General features: G+C 37.7%; 1 non-coding gene across 1 annotated transcript; it reads left to right on the plus strand.

Moving 5' to 3' along the window:
- Positions 1–16,250: 16,250 nt before the first annotated feature.
- On the plus strand, positions 16,251–16,357 carry LOC131223373 (small nucleolar RNA R71). The gene has a single exon (XR_009160401.1). It is a non-coding gene; the product is annotated as a small nucleolar RNA R71 (small nucleolar RNA).
- The last annotated feature ends 5,947 nt before the right edge of the window (positions 16,358–22,304 follow it).

A 22,304-nucleotide genomic window follows, 5' to 3' on the forward strand; every position in this document is an offset into this window, starting at 1 on the left:
AATAATAATAACCAATCAACATAATAGACAAGAGAATTATAGTGATTTGGTGCTTCAATGCAACCTACTTCACTCTCAAAATTACTACACTCATAATTTTGACTTTTACTATTTCAAGGTTTTTCAGGATCACCTTAATAACCTGATACAGTTATTGTGATTTTCACGGGCTATCACAATCAAACTCACTTTGTGATTTTCACGGGCTCACCACAAATAAACCCGCTGAGATTTTTGAGCTATCTCAGAAAAATCAAAACTGAAATAAATGAAAAGACAGTATTTATCTTCGATTGATGAGTCAAAGTCGTAGCTGTAGCTTGAACGCAACGATCTTCTTCTTTGGGATATAGATGAAGTCTTTGTATAAGTTAAACCTAAAAAGAAATGAAGGGATCTAATGTATTTTTAATAAAATGAATGATGCCTTATTGTCGCAAATTCGATTATCCCTTTTCTTAAAGTAGAGTATGGATTACTCTATTAAAAAAGTTTAATCTAACTTAAGAAGGAGAATACAATTAGCTAAAACAAAAATCAGAATTACAACACAAATAGCTTAAGGGGGCTTGAACTTTCTCTCTTTACAATACAATATGAATTTATGAATTTTCATGGTTTAAAGAGTAAGAAAGAGCCTCTATTTATAGCCAGGAACCTGTGTAGTTCGGCTGATCCAAGGGTCGGTTTGGCTGGCCGAATTCCAAAGATCACGTTCCAACGGAACTCAGATTTCACGGGATAATATCTTTCAAAAATTTGGCTAGCCTAAGCCAAAGTTCAACTGGCCGAACACCAGGTTTGGCTGGCCGAGCAAGTGTTTCAGCTGGTCCAATTTGCCAAAAATCTATTTTTATTCCATTGCTGGAAACCTGACCGAACCTACCTTGGGCTGGCCGAACCTACCAAAAAAAGATCTTTTCAGATATGTCTTTTTGACTGAATATTGTAGGGTTGGCCAAAGTCAGTTGGGCTGGTCGAATTAGTCATCAGGTTGGCCTAACTTGAGTGTAATTAACATGAAATATGATTATAGTTATGCATGTATGAAATACACTAAACCTATGGTCAATCTAGGTTTATATCAGCTGAAGGTTGACTCATACGAAGTGTTTCTGAACTTTGAACCATGAATGATCTTGCCTTGAGATGTTGAGACTTCTTTCAAGATGCTTGATTGAGTTGATAACTTGTCTTCAGTCGAGCTTGCAATCCTAACAAGACTGTGAAATTTGACAAACTATGATGTGCTTTAAGTATAAGCACTTACAATCTCCGCCTTTGTCAAATTCGTGACAAAACTCACTCATACAATTATTTAATTCAACACAACATATTACAACATCTTAATAACATAACATTTGAGTCGATAAGGGATAGCTTGTTAAATCTTGTTACTCCCCCTGAGATCATGCATATGAATCACTCCCCCTGAGCACTTAGTCACATCTACAAAAATATAATTCCATAGAGTGTGCATGCATGCAAATGTGTCTGCTCATAAATGTGAGATAAATGATGATGATGATCATATCCAAATATTTTCTCCCCCTTTTTGTCAGAAGTTGACAAAGGAAGTTGACAAAGGAAGAAGTAATCAATGAAGCACCATAGGATATAAGGAAATGAGTAATTAACATAAGGATTAAGATGCATGAAAAATAACCATAGCATAGTATCTAAATGTATGTGAAACATGAGTAAAAATATGTCAAAAGTTATTACAGACCATAAAGTTTAAATAAATGTCTCAGTCAGAACTAGAAGAGGACGGTGCAAGCATGTCAAGGTCATTAATCTTCAGACTCCTATTGAAATGATGAAATTACTTTTTCATGTACTTCATTTGTTATTTCTAAGTTTGAAGTAATGCTTCTTGAGAAACTTACAGGTTATCCACCTTCTTCTTTAAACTCTCCAACCTTTTTGAAAATTACAAAGGTTGGAAATCAGAGTCATTGGTATCATCGGATTCTTCCAAATTAGCAAAGATGTCATCCATGTTGACATCTCCTTCAGGAACAACTTCCTGATCGCACTGCTCTGGTCTTAATTCAAGTTGCATCATACTTAAATTAGCATTACCAAATGGGAGCTCGGACTCTGGTGCTTTAGTTGGGGGAATTTGAACATGATACCGCAAAGCAATGAAGGTCATGATGAATGCAAAAGGAATAGAGCCATGACGAGGATGGAGATGATACTGAATGATTTGATAAGTAATCAATGATGGAAGACAAATACGCATACTAGAAATGATTGAATGCAAAATACGCATCATATTAATAAGGAGTAAGATCAGTCTTATTCCCACCACGAGGATAGACATTTAAAGTGAAAATATGATGCAAAATGCGGTATTTTGGAAGAAGGTTGAAGGTGGGGAGTGAGTTATGGTTACGCCAAGTTGCATCAAAACCACATAACTTCCTAGTGAGAGAATCTCTTTCTGTTGGATACATATCTTCAAAGAGTGGTGGAATAGAGATTCCATCTTCTGCTATATCAATGTCTAAGATAGATGATATGATGGAGGGGTTAATAGTGACTGTATCTTTAACAAACTGAATACTAAAAGTTAATTGTTCTGAGGACACATCACAAATGGATTTATACATCCCTTGTGCGATAGACAGGTAAGATGCACCACCCTATGCAAAGATCTCCTCCCATCCTACCTCGGATAGAATTTCAACAAGGCCAAAAAGAGCAATGTGATTTACATTCATGATGCGCTCAATGATAATGTTATGGGTAGGAAAATCCTGCACATTCTCTAGATCATTTTTCAATAAGAGAATATTGCGCACAACCTGATTTGCGGAACGGGAGGAGGAACCGGACTGAGGACGTCACACAGTACGCTTAGTCTGAGTTTTCATAGAAGAAAAAATGACTTGATATTACAAAAGAAGTACCAACAAATAGATGAAATGATCTAGATCATATTTTCTACCAAAAACCCAACAAAAGAGAGCTCTATATTCAAATAAGATGATGAAATCTTCAATAAAGCACAACTAGGAGCTTAAATCTAGAAGAAAACTAAAAAAGATTCACTTACAAGAAATCTATATTGATGGGTTGGCCGAAGGAAGCACCGGCGAGCCGAGGAAGATGGGAATAACATGAGAGTTTTGAAAAAAAATCCCCAAATAACCCAAAACGCATGCGGTTTGGCTAGCCTGAGTGCGGTCCTCGGCTGGCTGAACCGGTCGGTCAGCTCTGGGTTGGTCGAAAAAATCCAAAAAATATTTTTGAAAAAAATGATATGAACGAACATGATTCTATTAAAGCAATTAAAATGTAAAACAATAAATTGCAATATAGAATAATTAATTAAGAAATACAGCATAATCCAATATCATTTTTAAAATTTAAAAATCCGACACTATCAAGAGGTTTTGTTAGAATGTCTGTAAGCTATTTTTCAGTATTGATATATTCAAGCATAACAGTCTTGCTTTCAACTAATTCTTTGATATAGTGATATGGATTATGAATGTAATTAGTTCGAGAATGTTGAATGAGATTTTTAGATATATTTATTGTACTAGTATTTTTGTAGTACAAATACATTATTTCTTGATTAATACCATAGTCTATTAACATCCTTTTCATCCACATTAATTTTGTGCACGCATTTCTTGCTGCGATATATTTAGCTTTTGCTGTGGATAATGATACTGAATTTTTCTTCTTGCTTATCCAGGAGACGACAATTTCCAATGTAGAAACATCCACCAGTTGTGGATTTTCTATTATCCACATTACTTGCCCAATCAGTGTCAATATATCCAGCAATTTGTAAAGACGTATCATGAGGATACCACAAACCCAGATTAACAGTACTGGCAACATATCTAATTATTTTTTTTAACTACATCCAGATGAGATTTTTTAGGGTTAGATTGATATCTAACACATGCGCTTACGTTAAAGGAGATATCAGGTCTGCTAGCAGTAAAATACAAGAGACTACCAATCATGTTACGGTAAAGATGAGGATCGATGATTTTACCTGAGTCATCTTTAGATAACTTGAGTATTGAAGCCATGGGAGTAGAAAAGTTTTTACCATTCTCAAACCCAAATTTCTTAATTTGATTTATCGCATACTTGGTTTGAGATATGAATATCTTATCTTTAAGGTGTTTCACTTGAAGACCAAGGAAATAGTTTAGTTCTCCCACCATGCTCATCTCAAATTCTGATTTCATAGAGTCTGCAAACTTAGAAGAAGGTTAGCATTTGTTGATCCATAAATAATATCATCTACATATATTTAAACGATCAACATAACTTCATTTATTCTTTTGATGAATAAAGTTTTATCAGCACTTTCCATTCTAAAATTTTTACTGAGAAGAAATTTTGTTAATTTTTCATACCAGGTGTTCACAACTCTAAGTGTAGGGCCGCGATGTAGTAATAATCTTGGTCAGACCGAGGTCGAATTCATAGGGATTAATCTTGTGAGTATTCTGAAAGCAACTAGAAGAAGAACTAGAAAAAGATGAAAACCTAAATCTTGATGTATAGAGAGTAATTGTGAGAGATTTATTGAAAAGCTTAAGAAATTCAAAGGTGGGAAACTAGGGTTTTCAAGGATCCACTTGTAGAGATCAGGGAGATTTATGCTTGATTCAAGTCACACGATTGGAATCAGAGTCCCATCCTATCTAATTAGAAGATATCTCAGTAAAATCAGATATGAACTTCCTTTGACCTAGTTCTCAATGGATGAGAGGTGTGAGAACTAGAAGTGATTCCGTCACAAAACCATGCCCAGGAGACAAGATAAACAATAGGATTTACCAATCCCAAAACCAATCTGAGAGATTTGTGAAAGTTAGGGAGGATTCCATTATCCGATCATGCCCAAGGGACGATAGTGAACCTAAATTCACAATCTCAATACATGAAAAGAACATACTCAAAGATATCACAGATCCATTGTAAATTAAGTCACAATAAATCATTAAAAACCGAAAGTATTCCTTATAATCAAACTAGAATCAAAGAGAGTTCAATATAAACATGAATTAAAGTAATAGAAATATCCCATCATGCTACAAGCTTCACCTCTTAGCCCTAGCTAAGAAGTTTAGCCAAACATAGACACGATTGAACTAGAATCTCTTAAGAAAAACATAAAAACTACTAAGGAAAGGGAAGAAAAACTCTTGACAATGACTTCTCCACGCTTTTCCTCCACTCCTCCAACCTTAAATGATGCCTAGGGGTGCCCTAGGGACCCCTATTTATAGTTTTAAGTCTTACACTTTTGCACTGAGTGAAAATTTTCAAAAACCGTTTCAAATTTACGCAGTTCGCACAAAAATCATGTAACGCTCGACTAGTCGTGGGACATCCTCAACTGGCCATTTAATCATCCTTAAATGGTCAAGCAAGATAAAAATTTAGTTGTTTTACTCATTGGAGTTAGAGTTGAGGAACCTTGACCGGTCAAGCGGTGTACATGACTGGTCGTGCGTAGCCTAGACTGGTCGAGCAGAGGCCAGGACTGGTCGAAGATTACACAATTTTACTTCAAAACTCTGATTTTCTTCATACTTGGTTTCATCAGATCCAATCTTGGCTTTGGTGATTCTTAAGTGTTAAATTCATACTTTTAACATCCTTTTCAATCCAAGCTCTTGAATTCACCTTGCAACACAAACATGATTAAAATAGAACATTAAGCATTATCATGTTCATAAAACCAAGTAATAGATGGGGTCCAATATGTAATATTTGACCCTCAACACAATCCCCAACCAGCATTTGCTAGTCCCAAGCAAAGTATGTGAAAAATGAACCTTAATAAGCAATGTTCAAACCTTTTCAGAAAATAATCTTTTGTGTAATCAAGTATGAATGAGTAGACTCGAGTTGAGAAATTGAGATTTTGAAAACCTAGAGTTGAATCACATGAGCAATCAATCAAATAAGCTCTTTATCCATTAGGTCAGAGCATAGTTCGCATAACAAGTTTTTCAAAGTGTTCATTGAAAATACTATCTTTTCATAATGTTAACCATGCTCATCACTTCAATATTGATTGAAAACACAGGTACTGATTCCGAACTTATCCCCTTTTCCTTCTTTTTTCAGTTTTTGATTTTACATCGATGGTCATTTGTATTTATTTCTCTTTTTTAAACATTACATCCTTTTCAAAGACATTTTTCATTCCCTTCAAAGATGTTGTCATTCTTCATTCTTTATGACCTCTTTGTCGATCTCCTATTTTTTAAAAATAGTTCTTTCTTCTTTTAAGGTGGATAAAATTCTCCAGACTCGGTTCTCAATATCTTTTAATGATTATCATACTAACAATCAGAAAATCTAGTACTATTCATAAAAAATAATTTCACATAATATTCGAACCTACTCTTACTCAATTGAATGTAAGAACCATAAGTGATAAGTCACTTAGTTGCTCCAACTCCAACAATTCAAAATTTGATTTTTATCCTATCATCATACTCAAAACAGTCTTAAATACACAACTTATTGCTCTCCAAATAGATAAACATTGAAATTTTTTTAAAATTTGTGCAAATTTTTGCTTAAAACTGAGAAAACACTGATTAGCTTACCTAATCTACCATCCCCAACCTAAAATCTACATTGTCCTCAATGTAGAAGAAATAAGCATGATTTACAAAAGAGACAATGTAATTGAAAGAGAGGTGATGGAAAGATAGTACCTGATGAAGAAATTTTAATGCTTTTTCCAAAGGATCTCAGCGTGAAGGTGGTTAGCACAAGAGTTATCAACCAAAAACAAACTATCCTAAAATGGCGGAAGCAAACTATCCTAGAATAGCAGAAGCAAACTATCCTAGAATGGCAGAAAACAAACTATCCTAGAATGGCAGAAAGCAATAAACCTAACTACACCTCCGTCAGACTAGGAGATCAATGCTGATAAAAAGGATCATTCAGAGGCATGGACATGTCCTCTGAATCAAATTTCTCAACAAATGGCTTTAATCGATGTCCATTTACTTTAAACTCATTACCATTGTTTGGATTCCAAATCTCGACAGCCCCATGTGGATAAACATTAGTAACAGTGAAAGGGCCGGTCCAACGAGATCGGAGTTTACCCGGAAAGAGATGTAACCGAGAATTGTACAGGAGGACCTTTTGACTTGGTGTGAATGATTTTTGAAGAATGTGTTGGTCATGAAACGCCTTCATTTTGTCCTTGTAAATTCTCGAGTTCTAATATGCATCATTCTGAATTTTTTCAAGTTCATTCAACTGAAGTTTGCATAGCGAGCTAGCATTGTCAAGATTGAAATTAAAAATTTTTATCGCCCAGTAGGCTCTATGTTCCAACTCCATAGGCAAGTGGTAAGCCTTCCCATAGACATGTCTAAAGGGAGACATTCCAATAGGGGTCTTAAATGCGGTACGGTAAGCCCATAAGGCATCAGTCAATCGGATTGACCAATCCATATGGTTAGGGTTAACCGTCTTTTCTAAGATATGTTTAATTTTCCTATTAGAAATCTCAGCTTGCCCACTTGTTTGTGGGTGGTATGAAGTACTCACCTTATGAGAAATGCCATATTTCTTCATTAGGTTTGCGAATGGCTTATTACAAAAATGTGAACCTCCATCACTAATGATGGATTGAGGCGTTCCGAATCGAGAAAGGATTTTCTCTTTTAAGAATTTAATGACAGTTTGATGGTCATTGTTCCGTCATGGAATCGCTTCGACCCATTTAGTGACATAGTTTACTGCTAGCAGAATGTATAAATTCCCAAAGGATTGGGGGAATGGTCCCATGAAATTGATGCCCCAACAATCAAATGTTTCAATGATCAGAATGGGGTTTAAGGGCATCATATTGCGACGAGATAATGCTCCCAATTTCTAACAACGCTCACAAGCTTTGCAAAACTCATGAGTGTCCCTGTAATAGTCCATGCCTACACCATATGATATTGTCCGCTCTGAGCACAGCCCGTACGGTTTTGTTATCGGGGTTTTCCCCAAAAGGCCTCATACATTATAGGGTGACAACTCCACATATAACCACCATTACTTCAGACAACTCTTCCGATGTGAGACAAGTTACGCTATAGTCAACTATAACAGTAGCTCGCTTAGCGCGGTAGTTCGCTCGGGCCCTCAGCCCTGCCCACATCGCGCCCGCCCACATTGAAGCAGTGACTGGGGCATCACATTATCCCCCACCGAGGGCAGAGCCGTCCTCGGTTCTGATAACATTTGTAATAGCCCACACCCACACTATATGATATTGTCCGCTCTAAGCACAACCCGCACGATTTTGTTCTTGAGATTTTCTCTAAAAGGCCTCATACAGTATAGGGTGACAACTCCACATATAACCACCATTACTTCAGATAACTCGTCCGATGTGGGATAAGTTATACTATAGTCAACCGCAACAGTAGCTCGCCCAACGCGGTAGCTCACCCAGGCCCTTAGGCCCCACCCACATCGCGCCCGCCCACATTGAAGCAGTGACCAGGGCGTCACAATCCTTGAACATAGTGGGCCAGTAAAAGCCACACTGCAGAATTTTGGCCGTGGTCTTTTTAATAGAAAAGTGACCACCATAGGCCTGAGAGTGACAGAAGGAGATGACATTTTGATGTTAATTGTCTGGCACACATCTCCTTAAAATTTGGTCTGAAAAATATTTAAACAAATATGGATAATCCCAGAAGAACTTATGAACCTCGGTGAAGAATTTTTTCTTATCTTGTGCAGTCCAATGTGTCAGCGTGAAACCTGTGGCAAGATAATTGGTAATATCAGCAAACCAAGGTGAATGGGAGACTTTGAACAATTGTTCGTCAGGGAACATGTCATTTATATGTGTTGTCTCAAGGGAATCAAAGAGATCAAGGCGGGAAAGATGGTCAGCCACTACGTTCTCTACTCCATTTTTATCTTTTATTTTCAAATCAAATTCTTGGAGTAGGAGGATCCATCTTATCAGGTGGGGCTTTGCATCATTCTTAGAAAGAAGATACTTAAGCACCGCATGATATGTGTAAATGACGATCTTGGATCTGATCAAGTAGGACCTAAATTTGTCCAAAGCGAACACTACGACTAAGAGTTCTTTTTCCATAGTAGAGTTGTTCACTTGGGTAGGATTTAGGGTTTTACTTATGTAGTGTATAACATAGGGTTTCTTTCTTTTCTCTGGCCTAGGACCACCCCAAGAGCATAGTTAGACGCGTTGCACATAAGTTCAAAAGGAATGCTCCAATCGGGTGACTGCATGATAGGTGCAATGGTTAACATGTCCTTAAGCTTAGTAAAAGCTTCCTGACATTGCTCAGTCCACTCGAATGGTGTATCCTTTTGAAGTAGATTACATAGAGGATGAGAGTGGTGACTAAAGTCCTTTATGAATCTTCTGTAAAACTCGGCATGTCCTAAGAAGGATCGCATGTTTAGTATGTTCTTGGGTGAAGGTAGGTTAGAGATAATATCAATTTTAGCCTTATCTACCTCAATTCCCTTAGATGAGATGATATGTCCAAGGACAATTCTCTTACGAACCATGAAATGACACTTCTCCCAATTGAGTACTAAATTCTTTTCTTCATATCTTTTCAACACACATTTAAGATTCTTTAAGCAATCGCTGAAAGATGGACCAAAGATAGAGAACTCGTCCATGAAGACCTCTAGATATTACCCCACCATGTCAGAAAAAATACTCATCATACATTGCTGAAAAGTGCCGGGGGCATTACACAGTTCGAATGACATTCTTCGGTAAGCAAAGGTGCCAAAGGGACATATGAATGTGGTCTTTTCCTAATCTTCAGGAGCTATTCGTATCTGGTTGTAGCCTGAATACCTGTTAAGTAAACAATAGTATGAGTGACCATCTAGCCTTTCCAAGATTTGATTAATGAAGGGCAAAGGGAAGTGATCATTCCTCGTGACGGCATTCAATTTTCTATAGTCGATGCACATTCTCCAACCAGTAGTAACTCTAGTTGGCACGAGTTCATTATTGGCATTGGCTACGATGGTGATTCTGGACTTCTTAGGAACTACCTGAGTTGGACTCATCCATTGGCTATTGGATATTGGGTGTATAATACCTACATCCAGTAGTTTAAGATCCTCGACCTTAACCACTTTCTTCATATTTGGATTTAGTCTGTGTTGTGGTTGTCGTGAAGTTTTCATATTGTCCTCAAGATAAATGCGGTGAGTATAAATCAAAGGGTTAATTCCCTTGAAATCCACAATTAACCATCCAAGGGCTCCCTTATTCTAAACGAGAGTAGAGATGAGCATACTCTCCTGTTCTTGCTTAAGGTGGGAAGAAATCACCACCGGGTATATCTCGTCTTGACCTAAATAGATATATTTTAAATCAGAGGGCAAAGGTTTTAGGTCAAGCTTCGGTGCCTTGAGGTTAGATGGTAGAGGCACCACATTAGTTTGTGGCAATTTTTCAAATTGTGGCCTCCACCAGTTAACTTCAAGTACCGGTATATCATCAAGCATTGCACCCATCTCCTTAATCAAATCATCATCTAAATCATGGGATTGGGCCAAGCACGTCTTTAGAGGGTCAGAGGATAAGGTCAAAAGTGTTCTATCTTCCACGAAAGAGTCAATCATGTTAATGTCGTGAAAATCATCATCATCCTTTACCTGTCAGCCCATATTGAAAAAGATGTTTAACTCTAATGTCATATTTAAAAAAGACATACTCACGATTTCATTCCTGCAATTAATGATTGCGTTTGAAGTGGCAAGGAATGGGCGACCAAGAATGACAAGAATTTGAGTGCTCATGTTATTGATGGGTTGCGTATCTAGGATGATAAAATCTACTGGCTAGTAGAATCTGTCAACCTGAACCAACACATCCTCAATTACCCCTCTCAATACAAGCACTTAGCGATCAGCAAGTTGTAATGTGGTTAGGGTGGGTTTTAATTCACCCAAACCTAGCTGTTTATAGACCGAGTAAGGAATCAGATTTACACTCGCTCCTAAATTAAGAAGTGCGTGCTCAATGTGGTAATTCCCGATTACACAAGCAATGGTTGGGATATTGAGATCTTTGTATTTCTATGGTACATCTTGTTTTAGGATGGCACTCACTTTTTTAGTTAAAAGGATTTTCTTTTGAATATTTTGCCGTCTTTTGGTCGTAAACAAGTTTTTCAAAAGTTTGGCATATGAAGGTATTTGTTTAACCGTCTCCAGTAGAGGGATGTTGACCTTCACTTGTTTCAACACCTCTAAAATGTCTTGAGAGTTAGAGAGAGATTTTGGTGCAACCAACCGTTGGGAAAATAGAGTAATCGACTTGTCTTGAAGTTCTGGTTCTCATTCTTGTGGTGCAATGCTTAGTTTATCATCGTTGTCCTTTTTCGGGTCCTTAGGCTTTTCAGTCCTCACCGGAATAGTTTGTCAATGGTCTTCCCACTCATAAGAGTAGTGATAAATTTAGCTTACTCCATCTGATTTGAAGAGATGGGATCACTTATCTCATATTGCGGTTTGGTATTGGGGAGAGGTTGAATAGGAAGCACTCTCCTTTCCCCAATTGCTAAGTGTGACTCCATCCTTTGAACAGATGAAGCAAGCGTTCCAATCATTGATCTGATATCCTGGATTGCTTATGCCAAATTCCGACTAATTAGCTCTTGGTCTTGAATATGTTTTAAAATCGGATCTTTTTGAGGTTTCCCTTGATTTGGAATTTGGTTAAAGAAACCTTGAGGGGTAGCAGTTTGTCCATTCCTCCAACTGAAGTTTGGATGATTTCTCTAATTAGGATTGTATATATTGGAGGTAGGTCTTGTCATGCCCCAACTCGGTAATCGGACTCACAAGGAACCCGATAGCCGGTTCTGGCTGCAACAGCCTCCATAGTACCCCACTCTCAGCTCCTGAGACAGGTTCCAATCCTGGGAACCTACAAGGAGGATTTTCATAACCGGATATCCATTTCTAATACGAGCATACCCAAGATTATAGCAAGTACATCTTAGAAATAATAGGGGTACATATCATAAAATCCATTATAAATTTGAGCTTTTCAAGTACATAGCTGAAAGGAAATACATCTGATGACAAGAGAAGAAGGAAGGAAGATCATCAACACTGGGTCCTCGGCTCAACTCCTATCCAAGCTCAGCTGCTACGACACCGACCTAAGATCTCCTACATGCATCAATCATGCATAAGCTTATAGAAGCTTAGAGGGTGGTGAAGCTGTGTGACAATGGTGCGTAGAGGAATAATAGGAGATATAGATGGGAAACATGATCGATGCCAATGCCACAAGCCTAACCAAGGCTAAGCCATATATGTAGGAAGCCATACCAAGGCTATGCAATGCAACAAGGCTTATACAACCGATATCAATGCAATGCGAAGTGATGCCAATGCTTATAACTAGTACACATATCTCACATAGTTCCATCATAAGGAGTATCACCGGGGTCTGATGCATTACAAGATGACTGTCGTTGTCAAGACCGCACAGTCAACTAGCGTAAGAGACCCCACTACTCGCTTGTGGACAGCCAACCACCGGCAAGGCTCAACGGTAGCAGACCCATTCACGAGCTGGTTAGACTCAGCCTAATCATGCCCTCTCACTCAGGCGGATAAGGCCACATCCCATCTCAACCGACTACACGATAGTGGGAGACGTGACCTAATGGTGTAAGGCACTCGGGCGCTCATGATTTTCACTCGGTCATGGCATTGAGGCGTCTTCTAGGTACCTTAAAGGTTTAAGGGCTTTCACCCAGGGATATCCCATACACCCCAATGCTCAAATGATATATTTTCTATGTTCACATACAGCCATCCACGAATATACCAGTGAAGGCAAGACACTGATGAAGCAAGGGCGATAATGTCCACGAAATGTGATGTCAGATGCATGAGTCACGCATACCAATCATGCATTAGCTCCAAGCACTCAATGTGCACAAGAGGGGAACTCCATCCCTTTATCATATCAGCTTAATGACCACACATAATGTAATCCAATCACTCAAGGATGCATATGGGTCGTGAGGGTATGCCATACAGTGATGATGACTTAGAACATACTCCTCCTTCTCAAGGAGGGACTAAGGAATAAGCGGTCTTAATAAGGGTCTAAGGTAGGCCTCCAACCACCTATAACAATCCCATGGGCCTACCTTAAGGCTACTAACGAGGACATCTAACCTCAACTGGGTCCCAAAAGGCAGCCCGCTACTACTCGAATATGAAGTAAGGCCCAAGGCCTAAGCAATCCATGGCCAAGTGGGCTATACACCAAGCCCAACACATAGGCAATATGGTGGGCCCTTAAGCGAGGTTTAGGCCCAACCATAAATGTCATAAATTCACATATTGTAGTGGGCCTAGTGGGCAGCCCGATAATCCAACCATATGGGCAATTTCGATGCTTTATCCAAGTGAGTTGGTCCTCACAACTTGGCCCAAGTACAAGGTTATTTGGGTGGGCAACCAAGGGCCCAACTACTTGCACATTATGGCCCATAAACCCACCACAATAAGTAGTGAGATACAGGCCCAAAGGTCAAGGGAAATAACTAGAAGATCCAAGATGAATGGCCCTACCAAGGCCAACCAAAACTACGAGCATAGATCCAAAATAAAATCCAATGGAGGTGGGCCTCTAAGTAAACATAAATGAAGCCCAAAGACATCTCAGAGAATGAAAATATTATGTACATAATCCATCCTTAATCTGGTGGGCCATGTTGCCCCAAAACAGGCTATTAGGGGTAACCAGTTTGGGCCCATTGCTGAATTTCCAGCCCACCTATTTCTGGGCCTGCTGGAGCCCAACAATAAATAATATAAATTAGGTATATGTTCCCCGGTGGCTCGCATATATCTCTGTGGTTCCCACCATATGGGAGGACTGGATTACATACATAAAACAGGTGGACCATGCTGCTGGAACGAAAGTCCAGCAGTGGTCCAATGGGCTTGGGTGTCCCAAGGGTAGACAAACCTATGGGCTTGAGCAATTGGCCCAAAACTCATTCAAATGGGTCCCAAAAATGGATGCCACTGAGGGATATGGCCACGAACCACATGAACTATAAATGGATGGCCAGTGGGGATAACAAATACATCAATGGTGGGCCCATAAGGAGGGGTGGACGGCCAACCATGGCTGGATGCCCCAGCTTGGTGGGCCATTCCAACCCACACCACGATTGGCATAGGGGTCCGTTGGCCCCAAAAATTTGCAGGTAGGTCCTACCATGGGTGGGCCACACCTCTGTAAAATTTTATAATTTTAGAATTTATAAAATTATTTTAATTAATTTAAGGAATTCAAACTATCCAGAAAATTTGCTAAGTGCAGAATTTTGATAGACCCTGATATGAGCCTCTAATGGGGTGGATCAATGGCCTCAAATAATTTGAGAAAAATAGGTTTTAGGTCCCCTTATATATGTACTATAAGATGGGGTCCACAAATATGGCCTACTAGTGAAAATTTTATTTTATAATTAAGGATTTCCACTCTAATAAGTTGCTGGAAACATTCCAGAAATTTCAGGCTAACCACCTCACTTGGGCCACACCTTTGGGGCCTCAATTGGGGTAGGATAGGGCTGGAATTTGGGGGACATCAAGATGAGATCCTAAAATTTCAGAAAAACATATTTGATGGGTATAAAAGGTCCCCCGATCAATCCCAAATTCAAGCCTAAAGTTCAACAAAAACTACCTAGAAATTTCTAGACAACAATACATGTATGGAATAAAATAAATGTATGGGCCTAAATCTTTGAGTTGAATGGTTGGGATGCCATCCTAGCTACATGCAAGGGTTTATATGACCCATCATATCTAGAGAAATAGGAGAAATCCTCATGCAAAGGGTCCATCAAGGGAAGAATCCCATGCATGGACATGCAAGTACAATGTGGGCCTTATAGCCATATCTAGATGATTGTGTAGGATCTCCACCATTAATTGGTGGGTCCTACACATTCAAATGAGAGAGATGAAAGAGACTACATAAGGAAGAAAAATTTACATGAAGAAGATGAAGGATCTACTTGATGAAGAAAGCACTCGCCTAGATCAACTTTGAAACTTACATCACTATCATCTAAAGGCTCCAAGCAACATGGATCTATGGCTAAGATCAAGTGAGAAGGGATAGATGAGGAGGCATTTTAGGGAGAAAGGGCTATAGAAAATGGGGGAGAGGGGATGTTTGGTTGCCTTCTAGGGAGAGGAGAGATAAAGGTGTAGAGAGAAATGAGAGGGAAGGAGAGAGAGAGAGAGAGAGAGAGAGAGAGAGAGAGAGAGAGAGAGAGAGAGAGAGAGAGAGAGAGAGGCTTTTAAGCCTGTTCTCTCTCTCCTAGGCAATGATGGTGGCCTATGGTGATATAAACAAGGCTTAGGATAATAGCCTTTTTAGTAATCTCATCCTAGGGTGAAATTATGGGCATGGGAAAATGTTTAAACCATGGTGGGGTCCACCAATCATGCAATCAATAGCCCATATCGATCGATGCTCATAACTTAAGATGTACATATCGGATTAACGTATGGGATGCGGCGTTGGAACCGCGGCGCTGATACGGACAAGATGGCATGGGTCTCAGGCCGATTCGAGTCAGGTCAATGTGACCAAACTCAAGAAAAATTGTAAACGCTAACCGAAAGTCGCAGGTCACCGAAATTCGACCGATTAGACCGCAGGACCAAGATGAACGAAATGCATACTCAAACATACACATACACACATATGAACTTGGGTCGGGTCTTACAGGTCTATTGAAAGGTCTTTGATAATTATTCATGACATTGGATTGCTCACTCAACACCTCTTGAAGAGTAGGTATTGTTGGACAATTTTCAGTTGTGTGAATGTTGTAAGCACAAATACCGCAAACCGTTTCTTTAACCTTATCCTTCTTTAGTTCCATCGCCTAAAATTTTCTTATGAGATTAGCCACTTTAGCATTGATATCATCATCCTCTTTCACAAGGTATGATCTGCCCCTCTCCTTTGATTGAGTGGGCTTACAAGTGGGCTGAATTTTGGGTAAGTGTCCCATGATTGTACGTTTTTAGCAAGTCTGTCCAAGTAGTCCCACACATCATCGACATTTTCATTCATGAATTCCCCATTGCACATTGTCTCAACCAATTGGCGCATGGAAGATGTCAGTCCATCATAGAAAAAGTGTGTGATGTGCCACATTTCAAAACCGTATTGTGGGCATGAACTGATAAGATCCTTGAACTGCTCCCAACATTGGAAGAATGTTTCATCCTCCTTTTAAGCAAAGCTCATGATTGACTTTCTAAGGGTGTTCATTTTATGATGTGAAAAAAATTTCTTTATGAACTCCCTTATCATGTCATTCCATGTGCCAATATATCTGGGACGTAGTGAATGCAACCACGTCTTAGCTTTTTCTTTCAAAGAAAAGGGAAAGAGTTTCAATCTGACCGTGTCCTTAGATACGTTATGAAAATATAAAGTGGCTATGATCTCGTCAAACTCTTTTAAGTGCAGATATGGACTTTCATATTCAAGTCCATGGAATTTTGGAAGGAGTTGAATCACCCCTGGCTTAATATCCATATGTCCCGTATTTTCTAGAAAAACCATGCAGGAGGGCGTGCTCACCCTCGCCGGTTGTAAATAATCTTGTAAAGTACAAGGTGGGGGTGCTTGATGCACCTCATTCTCATCCTGGACTTCCTTAACCCGAGGTTGAGGTTGTCTTTCCGGTTGATTGACTGGTTAATTTGCACCCATAACCTCAATTAACTCTCAGGAGCTCGAGTGGTGTTTAATCCTATGATGGGTAGATAACCCCTCAACCAATCCTCCTTCACTTAAAAGACGTTGAGTGTTTTCATAGACCCACTTGGGCATGAAACACTCTCAGCTCTCAATTTCAGATTCTAACCTAAACCTAAAAGAGAGAAAGGAAATAGAAGTCTAGAAATAGAAAGATAGAGGGACTGGAAAGAAGTTACTAAATTAGAAGTTCTTAATTAAAATCCTTCAAAACAAAACAAAACAAGTCAGTTTCTAAAAACAGAAATTCTAAAATTAGAAAGTTCCTAAAAATAAAAATAGAAAGTAAGTTAGTTTCTAAAAATAAAAGAAATCCTAGAATTAGAAAGTTTCTAAAAACAGAAAACAAACCCTAATATGAAAATAGAAAATAGAAAAAAGCCAAATCTTAACCTAATTCTAAAACTAATTAATCTCAGAAAAACGCAACCATTAATCCCCAGCAACGACGCCAAAAACTTGTTTATAACCCCAAGTGTAGGGTCGCGATGTAGTAATAATCTCGGTGAGACCGAGGTCGAATCCACAGGGACTAATCTCGTGAGTATTCTGAAAGTAACTAGAAGAAGAACTGGAAAAAGATGACAACCTAAATCTGGACGTATAGAGAGTAATTGTGAGAGATTTAATGAAAAACTTAAGAAATTTAAAGGTGGGAAACTAGGGTTTCCAAGGATCCACTTGTAGAGATCAGGGAGATCTATATATGCTTGATTCAAGTCACACGATTGGAATCAGAGTCCCATCCTATTCAATTGGAAGATATTTTAGTAAAATCAAATATGAACTTGCTCTGACCTAATTTTCAATGGATGAGAGGTGTGAGAACGGGAAGCGATTCCATCATAAAACCATGCCTATGAGATAAGGGAAACAACAGGATTTACCAATCCCAAAACCAATATGAGAGATTTATGAAAGTTAGGGAGGATTCCATCTTCCGACCATGCCTAAGGGATGATGGTGAACAATAGGATTTCCTAAATTCACAATCTCAATACATGAAAAGAACCTACTCAAAGCTATTGCAGATCCATTGTAATTTGAGTCACAACTAACCATTAAAAACTGAAAGTATTCCTTATAATCAAACTAGAATCAAAGAGAGTTCAATGTAAACATGAATGAAAGAAATAGAAACATCCCATCACACTACAAGCTTCACCTCTTAGCCCTAGCTAAGAGGTTTAGCCAACCATAGATATGATTGAACTAGAATCTCTTAAGAAAAGCATAAAAACTACTAAGGAAAGGGAAGAAAAACTCCTGGAGACGACTTCTCCATGCTTTTTCTCCACTCCTCCAACCTTAGATGATGCCTTAGGGTGCCCTATGGACCCCTATTTATAGTTTTAGGTCTTACACTTTCACATCGAGTGGAAATTTCTGAAAACTGTCTCAAATTTACGCAATCCACGTAAAAATTGCGTAACGCTAGATTGGTCGTGGGACGTCCTCGACCGGTCGTGGGCCATCCTCAACTGGTTGAGCAGGATGGAAATTTAGTTATTTTACTCACTAGAGTTCGAGTTAAGGAACCTCGACTGGTTGAGTTTCGACTGGTCGAGCGGTGTCCAGGACTGGTCGTGTGTAGCCTGGACTAGTCGAGCAGAGGCCAGGGCTTGGTCAAGGATTATGCAATTTCACTTCAAAACTTTCATTTTCTTCATTATTGGTTTCATCAGATCCAATATTGGCTTTGGTGATTCTTGAGTGTTAAATTCATGCTTTTAACATCTTTTTCAATCCAAGCTCTTGAATTCACCTTGCAACACAAACATGATTAAAATAGAACATTAAGCATTATCATGTTCATAAAACCAAGTAATAGATGGGGTCCAATATGCAATATTTGACCCTCAACACCAGGCTCTAGGAGCTTGTTTCAAACCATACAAGGCCTTTTTAAGACGATATACATTGTTAGAAAGTTTAGGATCTTTAAAACCTTTAGGTTGTTCTACATATACTTCTTCATTTAAATCACCATTTAAGAACGTACATTTAATATCCAGTTATTAAAATTTAAAGTTTTTATGACATGTGATGGAGATAAATAATCTGATGGATTCAACATGAGCGATTGGAGCAAAAGTCTCATCATACTCGACTCCTTCAATTTGGGTGTAACCTTATACAACCAATCTTGTTTTATTTCTTAAGATATTTCCAAATTCATCAGATTTTTTTTAAATATCCATTTAGTTCCAATCACATGTTTTTCAGATGGTCTTGGAATTAGATACCAAACACCATTTCTGATAAATTGAGTTAGTTCATTTTGGATAGCCAAAATCCAATTTTCATCGGCTAAGGCTTCATTTACATTTGACGGTTCTATCTGGGAACTAAAGCATACATGATTACATATGTTTTCCACTTGTCCTACTGGTTTGAACACTAGTGTGAGGATTTTCGAGTATTTGATTAGTCGGATGATCTTTGATTAATCTATTCTCAGTTGAATCTGATTTTGATGAAGGTTCTAATTGATTGACTATAATAACCTCATCATCGTGATTATGAACTAGAGTGATAGTTTAATCATTAATTACGATATTTATGGATTCTTGTATCACTTTGGTCTTTTTATTTAGGACACGATATGCTCTATTATTTAGAGCATACACTAGAAAAATACCTCATCACTTTTTGCTTCAAATTTTCCTAGATGTTCCCGATCTCGTGGAATGAAGCATTTGCTTTTGAAAGTATGAAAATATTTTACTGAAGGTTTTTGTTAAACCAGAGTTCATAATCCGTTTTATTTATTCTTGCTTTTACATCCCAGATGTTCATAAGCCGTTTAAGCATAACAGTCCCCATTTCTTGTGAAACTCTATTTTTCCTTTCAGCTATACAATTTTGTTGAGGAGTTTTAGGGGCATAAAATTCATGTAATATTCCATGGTCATTACAGAACTTCTCAAAATTGCTATTTTTAAATTTTGTTTCATGATCACTTCTTATTTTTTTTCAAAGACAGTTCTTTTTCCATCCGGATGCTTTTAAATAACTTTTTGACTTCGTCAAATGCATCCGACTTTTCTCTTAAGAAGGCTACCCATGAATATTTAGTACAGTCATCAACTACAAACTATAATGTATTTTTTTTACCTCCTTTACTCTCTGTTCGAGTTGGTCCAACTAGGTCCATATGGAGTAATTTGAGGGGTCTAGATGCGGTTAAGGAGTTCACCTTCTTGTAACTACTCTTGATTTGTTTGCCTATTTGACAGACACCACATACTTTCTTTTCCATTTTTTTAAAAAACTTGGATAAGCCTTGAAGATGATCTCTCTTGCTTAGTTTATATAGATCTCTAAAGGTCACATGTCCAAGACGTTGATGCCATAATTCAGTTTCGTCTATTTGGACCATATATCAAGAGTATTGAGGAACATGATTCATCGATGATATAACAATTTTAAGAGGTTTTTCGACCATTTAATATTATATGACCTTGATTATTAAGTATCTCACATCCATGATCTGAAAATTTAACACTATGAATATTATCACAGATTTGAGATATGCTAAGCAAATTATGTTTCAATCCTTCAACATATAAGACATCTTTAAAAATAGGAAGATTGAGAAGTTTTACATTACCTCTTCCGCTGATTTTGCAGTTGTTGCTATCTTCAAATGTTACTGAGCCTCTATCAATTTGATTGATGTATGAAAGTATCGCCTTATCACCTGTCATATTTCTAGAGCATCAACTGTCCAGGTACCATCTCAAATGGTAACTAACTTTGAAAGATGTGTGGATGACAAGACACTTATTTTTTGGACCTCATTTCAATATGGTTTTGGGTTTAGGAGGATCTTTAATAACATGATTGGTTTAGGAGTAAGATTTTTCTTTATTCTTACTTACTCTGTTAGTTCTAGAGTTGGATTTCAAGAGCTCCTTAAGTAAGTCCACTATCTTATCTACAAGAGAAGGATTATAATTTTTTATTTGATAGTTGGGCTTAATTTTTAGATAAAAAGGTTTTTGACAAGGTTTTTTTAATCTTCTTTATTTCTTTAATACTTTCTTCTTTAGATTTTGAAGATTCACCTTTAACTAATATACGAGCAGTATTTTTAGATTTTTCTGAACGACTATCCCAAGCCAGATTTGTTGTTACTCCGACGAGACGCAGTTAGTAACTTTTCAAGTCTCGAGTCACCTTAGGTATATATTCAGGTCTCTTTAGAATTTTTAAGAGAAGTAATTTCTAATAGTAAGTTTTTATTTTTAGTTTTGAGATATTGAATTTCAGAATTTTTTAGATTTAGCTCTATTTTAGTTTTCTCAAAACAATAAAAAAAATGAGATTTCTCCAAAACAACAAATTTATCTTTTTGAATTTTTAATTTTGCCACAATCTTAAAACTCTCTTTATATAATGCATCATAGGCAATTTGAAGATCTTCTTCATTTTCAATATCACTTCCTGGTGTTTCATAATCAGAAGTTTCATCTTCATTTGATGAAGTAATTCTAGCTATGGTCATGAAGGCCTTTAGATCATTTTCATTTTCTTGATCTGATTCATCAGTTTTTGAATTGGATTCAGATTCAGATGATTCATCCCACGTGGCGATCATGCCTCTTTTTTAGATTTATTCTTCTTAGGACATTTTGCAGCTAGATGCCCATATTCAGAACAGTTGAAGCATTGTAAGTCTTTAGATTTAGATTTCCAAGTATTTCCTTTTCTCTTGTCAATCGATTTTTGAAACTCAGATATGTTTTTATTTTTTAAAATTCTACAAAGCTTTTTAGCCAGCATAGCCATGTCATCCGCGTTCTCTTCATTATATGAGTCTTTGGATTTTAATTTTGAGGATTTAAGGGCTATGTATTTACTTTTGGGAGCTTTGAAATTCAGCTCATAGGTTTGTAGAGATCCAACTAATTCCTCTACCTTCATTATGTCAGTATCCCTCAATTCTTGTATCGTAGTGACTTTAGAATTAAACCTGTCAAGAAGCAATCGTTGGATTTTGCACACACTTTGCTTTTAGGGACTTTTTCTCCAAGACCTCACATGGAATTAACAATGTTATTTAGTTTAGTAAAGAAATCCATGAATGACTCGTTTTCTTCCATATAGATTTCTTTAAACCTTGTTATAAGGATTTGGATCTTGGATTTTTTGACAATGTTAGTTCCTTCATGTGTCGTATCGAGAATATCCCAAGCTTGTTTTATTATATCACACAAGATGATTCTTTTAAATTCGTCTGGTGATAGAGCACAAGTAATAGCATTAAGTACTTTTGCATTAGCTCTACTTTTGCTTTTCTGACCTGGAGTCCAAAGATTATAAACTTGTTCTTTCATGGACTTGGTTCTATTTTCATCCACTACTTCCAACATTAGAGGGACCTATTGTGTCATGGTGGCTTTCCACACACTTTCATCAATAGATTTGAGGAAAATCCTCATTC

The sequence above is a fragment of the Magnolia sinica genome, chromosome 1 (genome assembly GCF_029962835.1).
Source record: "Magnolia sinica isolate HGM2019 chromosome 1, MsV1, whole genome shotgun sequence".
In the NCBI taxonomy this organism is placed as follows: Eukaryota; Viridiplantae; Streptophyta; class Magnoliopsida; order Magnoliales; family Magnoliaceae; genus Magnolia; species Magnolia sinica.